Source organism: Procambarus clarkii, unplaced genomic scaffold (genome assembly GCF_040958095.1).
Source record: "Procambarus clarkii isolate CNS0578487 unplaced genomic scaffold, FALCON_Pclarkii_2.0 HiC_scaffold_1230, whole genome shotgun sequence".
Classification (NCBI taxonomy): domain Eukaryota; kingdom Metazoa; phylum Arthropoda; class Malacostraca; order Decapoda; family Cambaridae; genus Procambarus; species Procambarus clarkii.
In genome coordinates, this window is record NW_027190259.1 from 31854 (window position 1) to 45462 (window position 13609).

The 13609-nt window shown below is 39.6% G+C and overlaps 1 long non-coding RNA gene across 1 annotated transcript; it reads right to left on the reverse strand.

Annotated features, from left to right (window-relative positions):
• Positions 1-1348: 1348 nt before the first annotated feature.
• On the reverse strand, positions 1349-10749 carry LOC138362117 (uncharacterized). Its single transcript, XR_011227423.1, has 3 exons — positions 10629-10749; positions 9808-9885; positions 1349-1462 (listed from the first exon to the last, which is right to left on the reverse strand). It is a non-coding gene; the product is annotated as an uncharacterized lncRNA (long non-coding RNA).
• Positions 10750-13609: the final 2860 nt, after the last annotated feature.

The following is a 13609-nucleotide window of genomic DNA, read 5'->3' on the forward strand; positions in this document are numbered from 1 at the left end:
TGGGAAAAAAGCAAAATTGCCGGTCTATGGCCCAGCTGATGGCTGTGCATGAATGGCTAATGGCTGTTAGTTATGGAGCTAGGTTAGACTATGTATGTTTAAATCTCTGATTTAAACAGAGCCAGTGTTCAGTCAAATAACTGAATTTATCAAATCTTATCCTTGTATAATATACAAGCTGATGTGAGATCCCTGTCTACAGGTGGACTGGAACTATTATCCAGTAGGCAGTCTACTGTATTTTATCAAACCGTTATTAGTATAATAGATCTCGTAATAATTTTGCAAAAATAATGGCATTTACTATTTTTAAAAGATTATTAGCAAATTTACAGAAATGGTGCATTCGGAAGACAAAACCAATTTTTCACTTTTGACAATTGAGCACCTGCTACATCCAGATTCTAGGGAGGAAAGGAAGGACGATCTTACTGGATCCCATAGCCTCTCCGAGGCACAAACCAGGCTTTTACATAACACCCCCCCCCCTGCACCCGAGCTTTTTAAAATAGTAAATGCTACTATTTTTGCAAAATTATTACGAGATCTATTATTCTAATAAGAGTTTGATAAAATACAAACCCTGGGGCCATAGAACGGCTATTTAATCCCCTTGAACGGACCTGTGCATGGGCCACTGAGGCATCGAAAAAAAACAGACCAGCTTGGGAAAAAAGCAAAATTGCCGGTCTATGGCCCAGCTGATGGCTGTGCATGAATGGCTAATGGCTGTTAGTTATGGAGCTAGGTTAGACTATGTATGTTTAAATCTCTGATTTAAACAGAGCCAGTGTTCAGTCAAATAACTGAATTTATCAAATCTTATCCTTGTATAATATACAAGCTGATGTGAGATCCCTGTCTACAGGTGGACTGGAACTATTATCCAGTAGGCAGTCTACTGTATTTTATCAAACCGTTATTAGTATAATAGATCTCGTAATAATTTTGCAAAAATAATGGCATTTACTATTTTTAAAAGATTATTAGCAAATTTACAGAAATGGTGCATTCGGAAGACAAAACCAATTTTTCACTTTTGACAATTGAGCACCTGCTACATCCAGATTCTAGGGAGGAAAGGAAGGACGATCTTACTGGATCCCATAGCCTCTCCGAGGCACAAACCAGGCTTTTACATAACCCCCCCCCTGCACCCGAGCTTTTTAAAATAGTAAATGCCATTATTTTTGCAAAATTATTACGAGATCTATTATACTAATAACGGTAAATAAATAATAAATAGTAAATAAATCAAAATCAGTTACATTATTTTATCTTATTCATAGCATAAATGTTCTCGAAGATTACTAAAAAGAAATTGAATTAGACTACAGCAAATTGGCAAACTTTACCTTTTATCTGTTTCCACCGAGTTTGTTTGGGGCATTCTTCAACATATCAGCAATACTTGTCTCAACATCTCTTTCAGTTGCATTAGTGTGGGTGTTGATACAGGCTTCTGGAAATTTATAAGAATTAATTAATATATATAATTATAATTCACTTTGCTATTCCCCATTCCACAGTCCTCTCGTCCTTCCCACTTCCCTGTCCCCACATCATCCCCACTATTCCCACTTCCCTGTCCCATCGTCCTCCTTACCATTTTCCCCTCCCCTGTCCTTCTTCCTCCCCCACCATCTCCCATTCACCTGTCCCTTTGTCCTCCCCAGCATTCCCCTGTCCCCACCATCCCCAACTCCCCAGTCCCCTCGTCCTCCCCACCATTACCCTCTCCTCTGTCCCCTCGTCTTCCCCACCATACCCCCCTCTCGTCCTCCCCACCATTCCAAACTACCTCATCCGATGCATTCTATAATGGTCTGATGCCATCAGAAAATTGGGAACATCAAATGATCTGATATTCCCATCACTGAAAAATAAGAACAGCTAAAAAAATGAAATGAAAAAAATAAAAAAATAAACTATACTCATGAAATGAACAGTATGGTAAACAACACAGCTCAATTTCAATGCAATGTCACACAAAATTATTAAATCGAAATGAAAATAAATTGAAATCTATGAAAATTCAAATTATCAATACAATCGGAAATATTGAAATAATATCGCAACATAATATAGTGTGGGTTGCTCTTACGTGCAACAGACGGTGCTGTTTTTCAAAAAAGGCATGGTTTTACCTGTCACAAGTGTGGCATCTATACTTATACTCACGAAATGAACGGTATGGTAAACAACATAGCTCAATTGCAATGCAATGTCACAATAACATTTAATAACAATAATAACAATAACATTTAAATATACTTTAAGATATAATCTAGAAGAAAATAAGAACATTGAAACGGTTCATGAACTCGATTTCAATAAAGGACACTATGGGGAACTTTGAAAAACAGTTAATGAGTATAATTAGACAGACTTGTTGCTAGGCAGAGGAGTAAATAATGAGATATATGGCAAATTTTGCAAAATATACGGCACACAAACATTCATACCCAAACAAAGCAAAATGCTAGGTAAGAACAAAGCAGTTGGCCCGTAGGGGAAAGGAGATACCCACAAGACTGGAATACAAGTCATTAACAAGCACACAAGTACTACACTACACAACAACCGCACTACTACCAGAACTGGACGAATCACTACCAAAACAACACATTGCACATCACTACCAAAACAACACAACACAACACAAGCATTGGCAAAGAATTATAGACCAGTTGCACTAACATCCCACATAATAAAATTATTTGAGAGTGATCAGGAGTCAGATTACTAGTTTTATAGAGACCAATGACCTCCACAATCCAGGCCAACAAGGATTTAGAGCAGTTTCTATGATCGAGCCACTGAGATCTATAAAGAATTCTGATCAAGAAAGAGATCTAGGGGTGGTTTTAGATTCAGATTCAGATTCAGATTCAGATGTTTATTCAGGAAAGGTATATACATACAAGTGATGTTACATTAATGGATTGATATATAGATAGAGCTAGTACATACAATGCCTAAAGCCACTATTACGCAATGCGTTTCGGGCAAGAAAAACATTAATATCTAGAACTTAATACTAATTGAGCATAAAGAATAAAAGATGTTGAGAACAAATACAAATAAAGATAAAAAAAAGGGGGAACATGACTGAAAAAGCAGCACAAATACAATAGGTTGACAAACAGTGTTGATTAAAAAAAAAGAAAATAACAGACATGGGTTGACAATAGAGGAGTGAGGTAGATTACAGGGAATTTATTAGGTAGTGTTTAGTTTTTATCTTAAACTGGTTGAGAGAGGTACAGTCTTTAACATGGTTGGGAAGGTCATTCCACATTCTGGGCCCCTTGATTTGCAGAGCATTTCTAGTTTGATTAAGACGTACTCTAGGAATATCAAAACTGTATTTATTTCTGGTGTGGTGCTCATGGGTTCTGTTACAACCTTCTATGAAGCTTTTAAGATCAGGATTGGCATTATAGTTTAGCGTTTTATATATGTATAATACACATGAGAGAATGTGCAGTGACTTAATATCTAACATATTAAGAGATTTGAGTAGGGGTACCGAGTGATGTCTGGGGCCAGAGTTGGATATTGTTCTGATAGCGGCTTTGTGTTGGGTAATTAGAGGACGTAAGTGATTTTGGGTAGTAGAACCCCAAGCACAAATACCATAGTTGAGATAAGGATAGATAAGGGAGTAATAGAGAGTCACCAGAGCAGGGCGTGGTACATAATATCTGATCTTAGAAAGAATGCCCACAGTTTTTGAAACTTTTTTTGATATATTTAGAATGTGTCCCTGGAAATTCAGCTTGTGGTCAATGAGAATGCCAAGGAATTTGCCATCTAATTTGTTACAAATTTGGGTATTGTTTATTTTGAGATTTATAAGACTAGAGGATTTATTGCCAAACAGAATATAGAAGGTTTTGTCAATGTTAAGGGTGAGTTTGTTGGCAGTTAGCCAAAGATGGACTTTATTAAGCTCAGTATTTACTGTGGCATTTAGAGCAAGAGGGTCAGGACTGGAGTAAATGAAGGTTGTGTCGTCAGCAAATAGAATTGGTTTGAGGTGTTGGGAGGCATTTGGAAGGTCATTAATGTAGATGAGAAAGAGGAGAGGGCCAAGTATGCTGCCCTGAGGAACACCAATGTTGATGGGTAGGGTGGGAGAAATTGTATTATTCACAGAAACATATTGGAGCCTGTCAGTAAGGTAGGACTCGAGGTATTGTAGGGAGTGTCCTCTGACTCCATAATGATGTAATTTAAGAAGAAGGTTTTGGTGGTTGACAGTATCAAAAGCTTTACGCAGGTCCACAAATAACCCAACAGGGAACTCCTTTTTATCAAGAGCTGTATGAATCGAGTTAAGCATACTAATAAGTGCATCGTTAGTGCTTTTTTTGGGTCTGAAGCCATATTGGCAAGGGCTAAGTATATTGAGTTTGGCTAGATATGAGTAAAGCTGCTTGTATATAAGTTTTTCAAAAATTTTTGACAAGTTTGGCAGGATTGATATAGGTCTGTAGTTGTTAACATCTGTGGGGTCACCACATTTGTGGACAGGCGTTACTCTCGCTTTTTTTAGAATATCTGGAAAGGTTTGGAGTTCAAGTGACTTGTTGAAGAGCAAAGCAATAGCAGGGGCTAAAGATCTGGAGGCTTTTTTGTAAATTAAAGTTGGTATCTCCTCAAGGGCACCAGACTTGGTTTTAAGGGAAAGGATTATCTCATTGACGTCAGTGGAGTTAATAGGCTTTAGGTACAGAGACTGTGGATAGTTACCTGTAAGATAGTCCTTAATGTCAGTACTGGAAGATGGAATATCATTTGCAAGGGATGAACCAATGGAAGAGAAGAACCTATTGAACTCAATAGCAGAATCAGAGGCTGAAAGCTGACCATCGTTATTAGACAGGAGAGTCGGTTTGTTATTTAAAGATTTCTTTGATCCCAATATTTGTGAAATTGTGCTCCAAGTTTGTTTAATGTTGCTCTTTATTTGAGTAAATTTATCTTCGTAGTAATTAGTTTTGGCTCGTCTAATTATCTTAGTTAGCAATAATGAGTAATTCTTTGAGAATTCTTTGGAGACAATTCCTAACCTATACTTCTTCTCAAGGTCGTGTTTTTTGTTAATGGATTTCAGTATTCCCTTTGTAAGCCAAGGATTGTTAAGCCTTTTGCTTGTGACTTGTTTTGTAAGCCTAGGACAGTGGGTGTTATAAAGGCTAAGAGTTGTTTGTAGAAAAGATTGCACTGCTAGGTTGATGTCCCCTATGTTACCTAATTCGGACTCCCAGTTGACATTATCAGCAGCAGTTATAAAATTGTTTATAGCAGTTTCATTGTGCAGCCTAAAGCTTAACTCCCTTGTTTCTAGAGGTGGTTTGCTAATGTTAGTTAAGAGAAATGTGGGGTAGTGGTCTGTAGTGCTATCGGTGATTATACCTGAAGTAAGCGGAGAGGTTATGTTGGTCCAGATGTGATCTAGAGTCGTGGCAGTGCTATCAGTGATTCTAGTAGGTCTAGTGATTAAGGGTATGAGGAGGCAGGAATTCATACAGTTGAGGAAGCTAACAGCAGTAGGGTGTTCTGGCTCGCAGAGGTCAATATTAAAGTCCCCTGCGATAATTAGGTGGTTTTTGTTCAGTCTGTTATCAAGTATTAGATTTCTAAGGTTTGAGTTGAATACAGACACATCAGTGTTGGGAATTCTATAGACTGCACCCACAGACAGGACAGACTCGGCACCCTTGACTCTGAAGCTGGCGAAGATATACTCCCCATAGCAGTCTCTAGTTCTAATTTCTTTTAAGCATGTTAGTTCTTGGTGGTAGTAAAGAGCAGTGCCACCACCTCTCTGAAGTTGACGACAGTTGTGAATTGCTGAGTAGTTAGGCATGTTAAAGAGTTGAGTAGTATCCTCTTTCAACCATGTTTCAGTAAGTATAATAAAAGAGAATTTGTTGCCAATAGTTTCAATCAAGGCACTAACATCATCGAAGTGTTTACCTAGGGATCTAACGTTCAAATTGATTACAGAGATATTGTGATTATGAGTTAATACATTGTTTACATCATGTGCTGCAAAATATCTGCAATTTAGATCATTAAAGTGATTATTGTCATAGATAGTGGATAAGAGGTTAAGTTCTGGGTCTATACTTGACTGCATAAAAGAAGCTGATTGTAGAATCAGAAATAAGTAGAAAAAAGCTTTAAAATAGGGAAAAATATATACACAATACTGTACAAAACAAACACAAAAGGGGCTTACAGGGGTACAATGGAGTAAGGGAGTATGGCTAGGCTAGGCAACCTAGGCAATTAATGAGATTAAAGAAAAAACATGTAAACATGGACTATACAAAACACAAGATATGGAAATACAAAACAAAAAATATAAGCAAGACTAAGCAATACAAAAAAAAACAAATTGAGCAAAAATGAGGTAGATTGCTTACGAGTACTCACAGGTACACTGTAAGTAACAATTTGCAATTTGAGATGCAGGCAAAGCCAGGGGTACAATGGAGTAAGGGAGCATGGCAAGGCTAGGCAACCTAGGTAATAAATGAAATCAAAGAAAAGTTGAATAATAAACATAGGCAAATTTAAGCTAATGATTAATAACTATAGATAGTTCAGTAATGACTGTATAATTAAAAAGACCTGAAGAACTACTTAATAACTCAATTAAATAATTTCGGTAAATGACTAGGTAAGAGTAAGTTAAAAATTAAGTCAGAAAATGAACCAAGGAGACTTAGGATACCTAGCCCCACTAGTTGACAGTGGGTTAATTAAGTTAATTCATTGGGAGTGATAAGGTGAGACAAACCACATTGGGAGAGGAAAGTGTTGAGGTTTTCTTCTCTAGTAATTGTAAACATTTTGCCCTCTGCGGTTTTTCTCACCTTTATCAGACCATCTCTAACGAAGCACTGATGAATAGCATCTGGGTTTTGTTGCCGGATTTGACGCAGGCGGTAGAGGATTAGCTGTCTGTTCCTGGTCAAGCACTCGTTGATGTATAATCCCTTCCGTAGGGATGCAGCTGTCCGGACTAGATTGGATTTCGTGAACTGGGAAGACAGCTTCAGGCGAATTTTCCGTTGATTTAGACCTGATGGATTCTTTTTGCCTACTCTGTAGGCAGCAATAACGTCAGTTTTGTTTAGATTGAGCTGCAATTTGTTTTTTTAAGAGATCCTGAGCTATTTCGAAACAATTTTCACCTTCATGTTCCACAGGTATATCTTGGGACGACACGATAACAGAGTCTAGCAGCTTTTGCTGGTCTTGTTCCTCCTGGGAGACGGAACGTTGAGCTGAAAATGTACTGATACATGCAGTCATTTTGCTGAGAGCTTCCTCCTGCTTTTTTAAGGCTTCATCAGTTTTCCGAAGGTTGTTTACCTCATGGAGATCATTCAAATCATGCTGTAGTTGGTCTTGGCTAGCCTTGTAGTTTCTAATATCCTCGCGGAGGAGGGTTATTTCTTGTTGTTGTTGTTGGAGATTAGCGCGGTTCGCTAGATTCTCGTTGAGAAGACTCAAGATGATAGAATTTTGTGACTCGAGGACTAGGCACAACTTTTTGAACCACAGATTCTCGGTCCAGTTAGTGAATTCCGGTGAGGGACCGGAAGCTCGCTTGAGTTGATTATACTGGGATGCTAGCATGTTCATAGGAGAGGGTTGAGAGGACTCTGCTCCCTTGCTCAATGGGGTGGAGGGGAGGGCAGCCCCGCCACCCCGGACCCCAGAGCTTCCAGACGGAGAAACACGGATATTGTTATTGTTGGCCGGGATGGATGTCTTGTTAAGGGGTTTGCTGCCCTTATTTCCCTGCACAGTCACATTTTTAGGAGACATGATTGGTTAGAATGGACTGAGGGGTATATGTTGAGAAGAAACTTGCGTCAGGCAGCGCGGTGGCGGCAGCATGCACTGGTACTCACACCGTAGAGGATTGTTTTGAAACGTATTTGAGATGGAATGAGTTGATTTTGGTCGGTTACTTTGGTTTTGCTATAACATGCTTGGACTCCATGTACTTAGCTGCCTGTGGGTGGTGGTCTACATCATCTGGCGTAAGTTTAAGGGCTGATATACAGCTTATAGTGAGGAGCGTAGCGTGCGTAGCGTCCTCCCTCGATCAGGACATTTACAACTCCGTCAACTCCGTCAACTCCGTCAACTAGATAGAAAACTATAACCTGAGGATCATATTAAGAACATTCTGCGAGGGGCCTATGCTACACTTTTTAACTTTAGAATTGCTTTTAAATACATAGATCAGAAAGTTTTAAAAGTTTTTTAAACCTCTCGTGTATCATGAGTGTGTTAAAGCATCAGATGGTGCATTCAGATGATGAATATTACCTAGTTCCTTCATCTGGGAAGAATGAACACATATTGGTGCATTCGGATGATAAAAACTAACTACTGTAGTTTAATTGATCAACAGACTGTATATCATATGCAGACTGTATGTGGATCTGCGGGCCACTCCAAACAACAGCCTGGTGGACCAAGCTCCACCAGGGCTAAAGCACAAAGTGATATAGATGTGATAGAGAAACTAGGTCAAATGGAGGAGTAGGTCTGTATATTAAACAGCACCTGACGTGCACAGAGCTACTAAACTCAATGTGGTGGTAGAGTGGTGGGGGGGGGGGAAACATTGCAGAAAAAAACAAAAATGCAATTTGGTCAACAAAACAGCATTGTTTAAAATAGAAGACATGGGTTGTCATTTTGGGGGTAAGGTAGGTTACATTGAGTTAATTAGTTAGTACTTAGTTTTTATCTTAAACTGGTTGGGAGAGGTACAGTGTTGCTGTGCTGGTGAAAGAACACCTAAAGGTAAATTAAATAATGATTGCGAATCCACAAGAAGTTGACATAATATCGCTAGAGATCTGCAATCAGGATGATAAACTTTCCTTAAAGAATTTGACAAACACTTGCTGATAGGACATGAAGTAAATGAAATGTATGTCAAGTTTTGTGAAATATATGATAAAAGCACAACAAAATTTGTACCAAAGGAGAGATGCAGAACTAGGAAAAGGGGTTTGTTCAACAGAAATTGCGAGAGGGCCTGAGACCCAAACACACACAAATGGAATCAATATATAGCAAGAGGCCAAACCCCCAAACATACAAGCGATGCAAAGATGCGAGAAACAGCAGCAGCATTAAGGAGAGGGACTTAAGGACCATAAATAAAGTGTGAAAATAAACTCGAGTAAATTTTTTTAACTACTCTCGACAGTGAAGAAAAACAAATATTCAGACGATTTGTGTTAGAATCATTAATCTTACACTTTCGGTCATATTCAACAACACAAATACATACACACACATTCCTGTTGCTGTAGCAAGTGAAGAATTACACACACAGATCACAATAACGTGATGCATCAAATGAACAAATCCACAAGGGCCGTGACGAGGATTCGAACCTGCGTCCGGGAGCATCCCAGACACTGCCTTAATCGACTGAGCTACAACAGGGTAAAAGGGTTGAAACCGAAGTTCTACTGAACTTACTGGATCCCATAGCCTCTCCGAGGCACAAACCAGGCTTTTACACAACCCCCCCCCCCCTGCACCCGAGCTATGTCAACAGGCCGTTCTCCCTCTTCGCCCTTCCGAATGCACCATATCAGTAAATTTTTTAATAATCTTTTAAAAATAGTAAATGCCACTATTTTTGCAAAATTATTACGAGATCTATTATTCTATAGAATAATGCATATAAATGCATATATGCATATAAATACAAAACATAAATACAAAAGTAAATGTAAATAATTTTACCTTGCACCTAGATCCACCAAGCCTGTATGGCGCGCGTTTCAGTACTTCGGAAATCTAGAACTATCTTGAATCTCTAATCTGCAATGAAACAATACATATTATTGCACTTACCAAAACATGGATGAATGTAGAAAATACAGAACTATTAGCTGAATATCAAATAAATGGATTTAATCTATTTCACACAGATAGATATATTACACCGTGTATATTAGGTAATACCTAACATACACGCCTCCACACACACTACATTTGAAATGTAGTCTCAAAAAGACTACATTTCAACAGCAAAGATTACTCCATAAAAAAATAATTAAATTATTGACCAACATGAGAGAGGGTTAGCCAACATGAGGGTTGTGTTGATTGCCTGAAAATATTTAAATTGTGTAATGTATTGAATGGCATTTTTCAAGTTACAACATTTTTTAAATTACTGAACTAGGTTCTAGGCTTTGCTAGGCTTAATTCAATTATTACAGATAAGCCTAACCTAGCCTAGAACCCAGTGGGTTTTCTTCCTATTGGGAAGTGTTGTACATGCCTCGCCTCCACATACACACTAGCACAGCCAGGCCTCGCCTCCACATACACACTAGCACAGCCAGGCCTCGCCTCCACATACACCAGCACTGCCAGGCCTCGCCTCCACATACACACTAGCACAGCCAGGCCTCGCCTCCACATACACCAGCACTGCCAGGCCTCGCCTCCACATACACACTAGCACAGCCAGGCCTCGCCTCCACATACACACTAGCACAGCCAGGCCTCGCCTCCACATACACCAGCACTGCCAGGCCTCGCCTCCACATACTCACCAGCACAGCCAGGCCTCGCCTCCACATACACCAGCACTGCCAGGCCTCGCCTCGCCTCCACATACACCAGCACTGCCAGGCCTCGCCTCGCCTCCACATACACCAGCACTGCCAGGCCTCGCCTCGCCTCCACATACACCAGCACTGCCAGGCCTCGCCTCCACATACTCACCAGCACAGCCAGGCCTCGCCTCCACATACACCAGCACTGCCAGGCCTCGCCTCGCCTCCACATACACCAGCACTGCCAGGCCTCGCCTCGCCTCCACATACACCAGCACTGCCAGGCCTCGCCTCGCCTCCACATACACCAGCACTGCCAGGCCTCGCCTCGCCTCCACATACACCAGCACTGCCAGGCCTCGCCTCGCCTCCACATACACCAGCACTGCCAGGCCTCGCCTCCACATACTCACCAGCACAGCCAGGCCTCGCCTCCACATACACCAGCACTGCCAGGCCTCGCCTCGCCTCCACATACACCAGCACAGCCAGGCCTCGCCTCCACATACACCAGCACTGCCAGGCCTCGCCTCGCCTCCACATACACCAGCACTGCCAGGCCTCGCCTCCACATTTAAACCAACCAAGCCCACAAATACGTTAACATGGACCAGCATTACACCGTCTAACATACTCTGTCAGATGTAACAACTAAATTTGTGAATTCAAGACCAAATCTATTGTATAACACAGTGTTAGTACGAGAAAAACATTACTTACATTCGAAGCCGTGTTTTAAAATGGCGGCGGTCTTGTACTGACGCTCCAAACTGTGTGTTCGTTTGCGTATGATGAACGTGTGACAATTTACTACAACAATTATTTAATTATTCTTATTCTTTATTTTAATATTTTTAGGGTACATGAAATTTCAAACTTATTTGCACACAATAATATAATTGCATTGTCATAACCTTTATATATTACGGAAAATACGATGACATGAACGAAGTCAAAGTGAAGTTGAAGTCAAAGTCATTCGCCGAACGTATTAGTCATTTTTTTTCATACATACATAGTTGATTTACAAACATAATGTTGGATTTATAGATAGAGCTAGTGCATACAATACCTAAAGCCACTATAGTAGGCCTATATAGCATTTCAGGCAACCGGGCAGTATATATGGACCCCTTACTCAAATCTCTGAATATGTTAGATATTAAGTCCCTGCACATACTCTCATGTGTATTTTATATATATAAAACGCTGCACTGTAATGTCAATCCTGACCTTAAAAGCTTCCTAGAAGGTTGTAACAGATCCCATGAGCACCACACCAGAAACAAATACCTATTTGATATTCCAAGAGTACGACTTAGTCAAACTAGAAATGCTTTACAAATCAAGAGACCTCGAATGTGGAATGACCTTCCCAATTATGTTAAAAACTGTACCTCTCCCAACCAGTTTAAGATAAATAAAGATAAATTTATAAGTTAAGAAAAATTCCACAAATCAACAACCCTGTTACTGACCCTGTATTTACCCAAGTCTTTCCTAAATCTAAACTTATCCAATTTATACCCATTGTTTCGTGTTCTATCTTGTGTTGACAATTTTAATACCCTATTAATATCCCCTTTGTTATATCTATTCAGGAAATTGTGGTTGATCTCGAACCCATTGATAATGTGACGACTTATACAGAATTTTGTAACTATATCATCAAGATTGTAACCAGCTTAGCTAAATGTAGTGTGGGGTTCAGTCCCTAAGCCCATATATGTGCCTCTCTAACCATTTAGGTTACAGGGCAAAAACATAAAAACAAAGGTAACTGCAGAAGGCCTATTGGCCCATACCAGGCAGCTCCTATCTATAACAGATAAACACTAAGTACTACCTAATTAACTCAATGTAACCTACCAACCTAACCCCCAAAATGTCAATCCATATCTTTTATTTTAAACAATGCTGTTTTGTTGACCAAATTGTATTTTTACTCTTTTTCTGTCATGTTTCTCCCACCCCTGTTTTTTCCCTTTTTTCTTATTTTTTCTCAACATAATTCATACTTTAATTATGCGGATCAGGACATCACCTGATCAAACACATCAAACATCGTTTGACCACCATCAAACACACACATTTCGTGTGTGTTTGACGCTCACTGATATGTACCAGCGTTGTTTTATATATGGTGCTATTCTATCTTACGCTTTGTTGCTCTTTTTTACCTACGGGCTCATAGAACATTCTATTGCGAAAACATTGGCACAAAAATGAATGACGTATATACAATAATAATGTCAGGACAGTGATATAATTATAAACTTTCAAAGCACTGTATCGCCCATGTGTCGTCTTGTCACCAATACTGGGTAACAGTTCCGCCACTTCCCACACTCTTGCGGGTGGGCAGCGACCATTATTCTACGTTTATATTCATATCACCGTGTTGGGAATTTCATTGCGAGTACATTGATACCAAAATTAACGCTGTAGGACAAGTGTGGAAGTGATAACAATCCCAAGAGTAAAAACATTTTGTTGCTCTTGGGCACTCACGGCGAGTCATCTACGTAGGTATTTATTGGGTGCTGGTATTCATATAACTTTTGGTGACCGTTTTTGCTGATTTTCTTCTAGAGAATGTTATTGCGAACACGTTGGTACCAAAATGAAATACATAGCTCGAGAACTAAGGTCAGGAGAGTAAAAAGAGTATACACATTTTTGTTTTGACGCTTAATTAAGGTTATTGTGAGTACTCATCGCCTGCCTAGAAACTGGAACTAGTAATTCCATCTATCATACATATCATACAAGAGGAGCCACACATCTATGGATCATCCAATAAAATCAGCAGACTTCTAGATGTTACTACTGCTCGGCTTAGACTCGGTTACAAGTATCTCTGGGAATTCTCATTATCTGCTGATGTAGACCTGACCAAATGTAAACTGTGTCAACAAAATTATTCGCACACCCTCCGTCACTATGTGATGGAGTGCGAAAAGATACATGAATTTAGA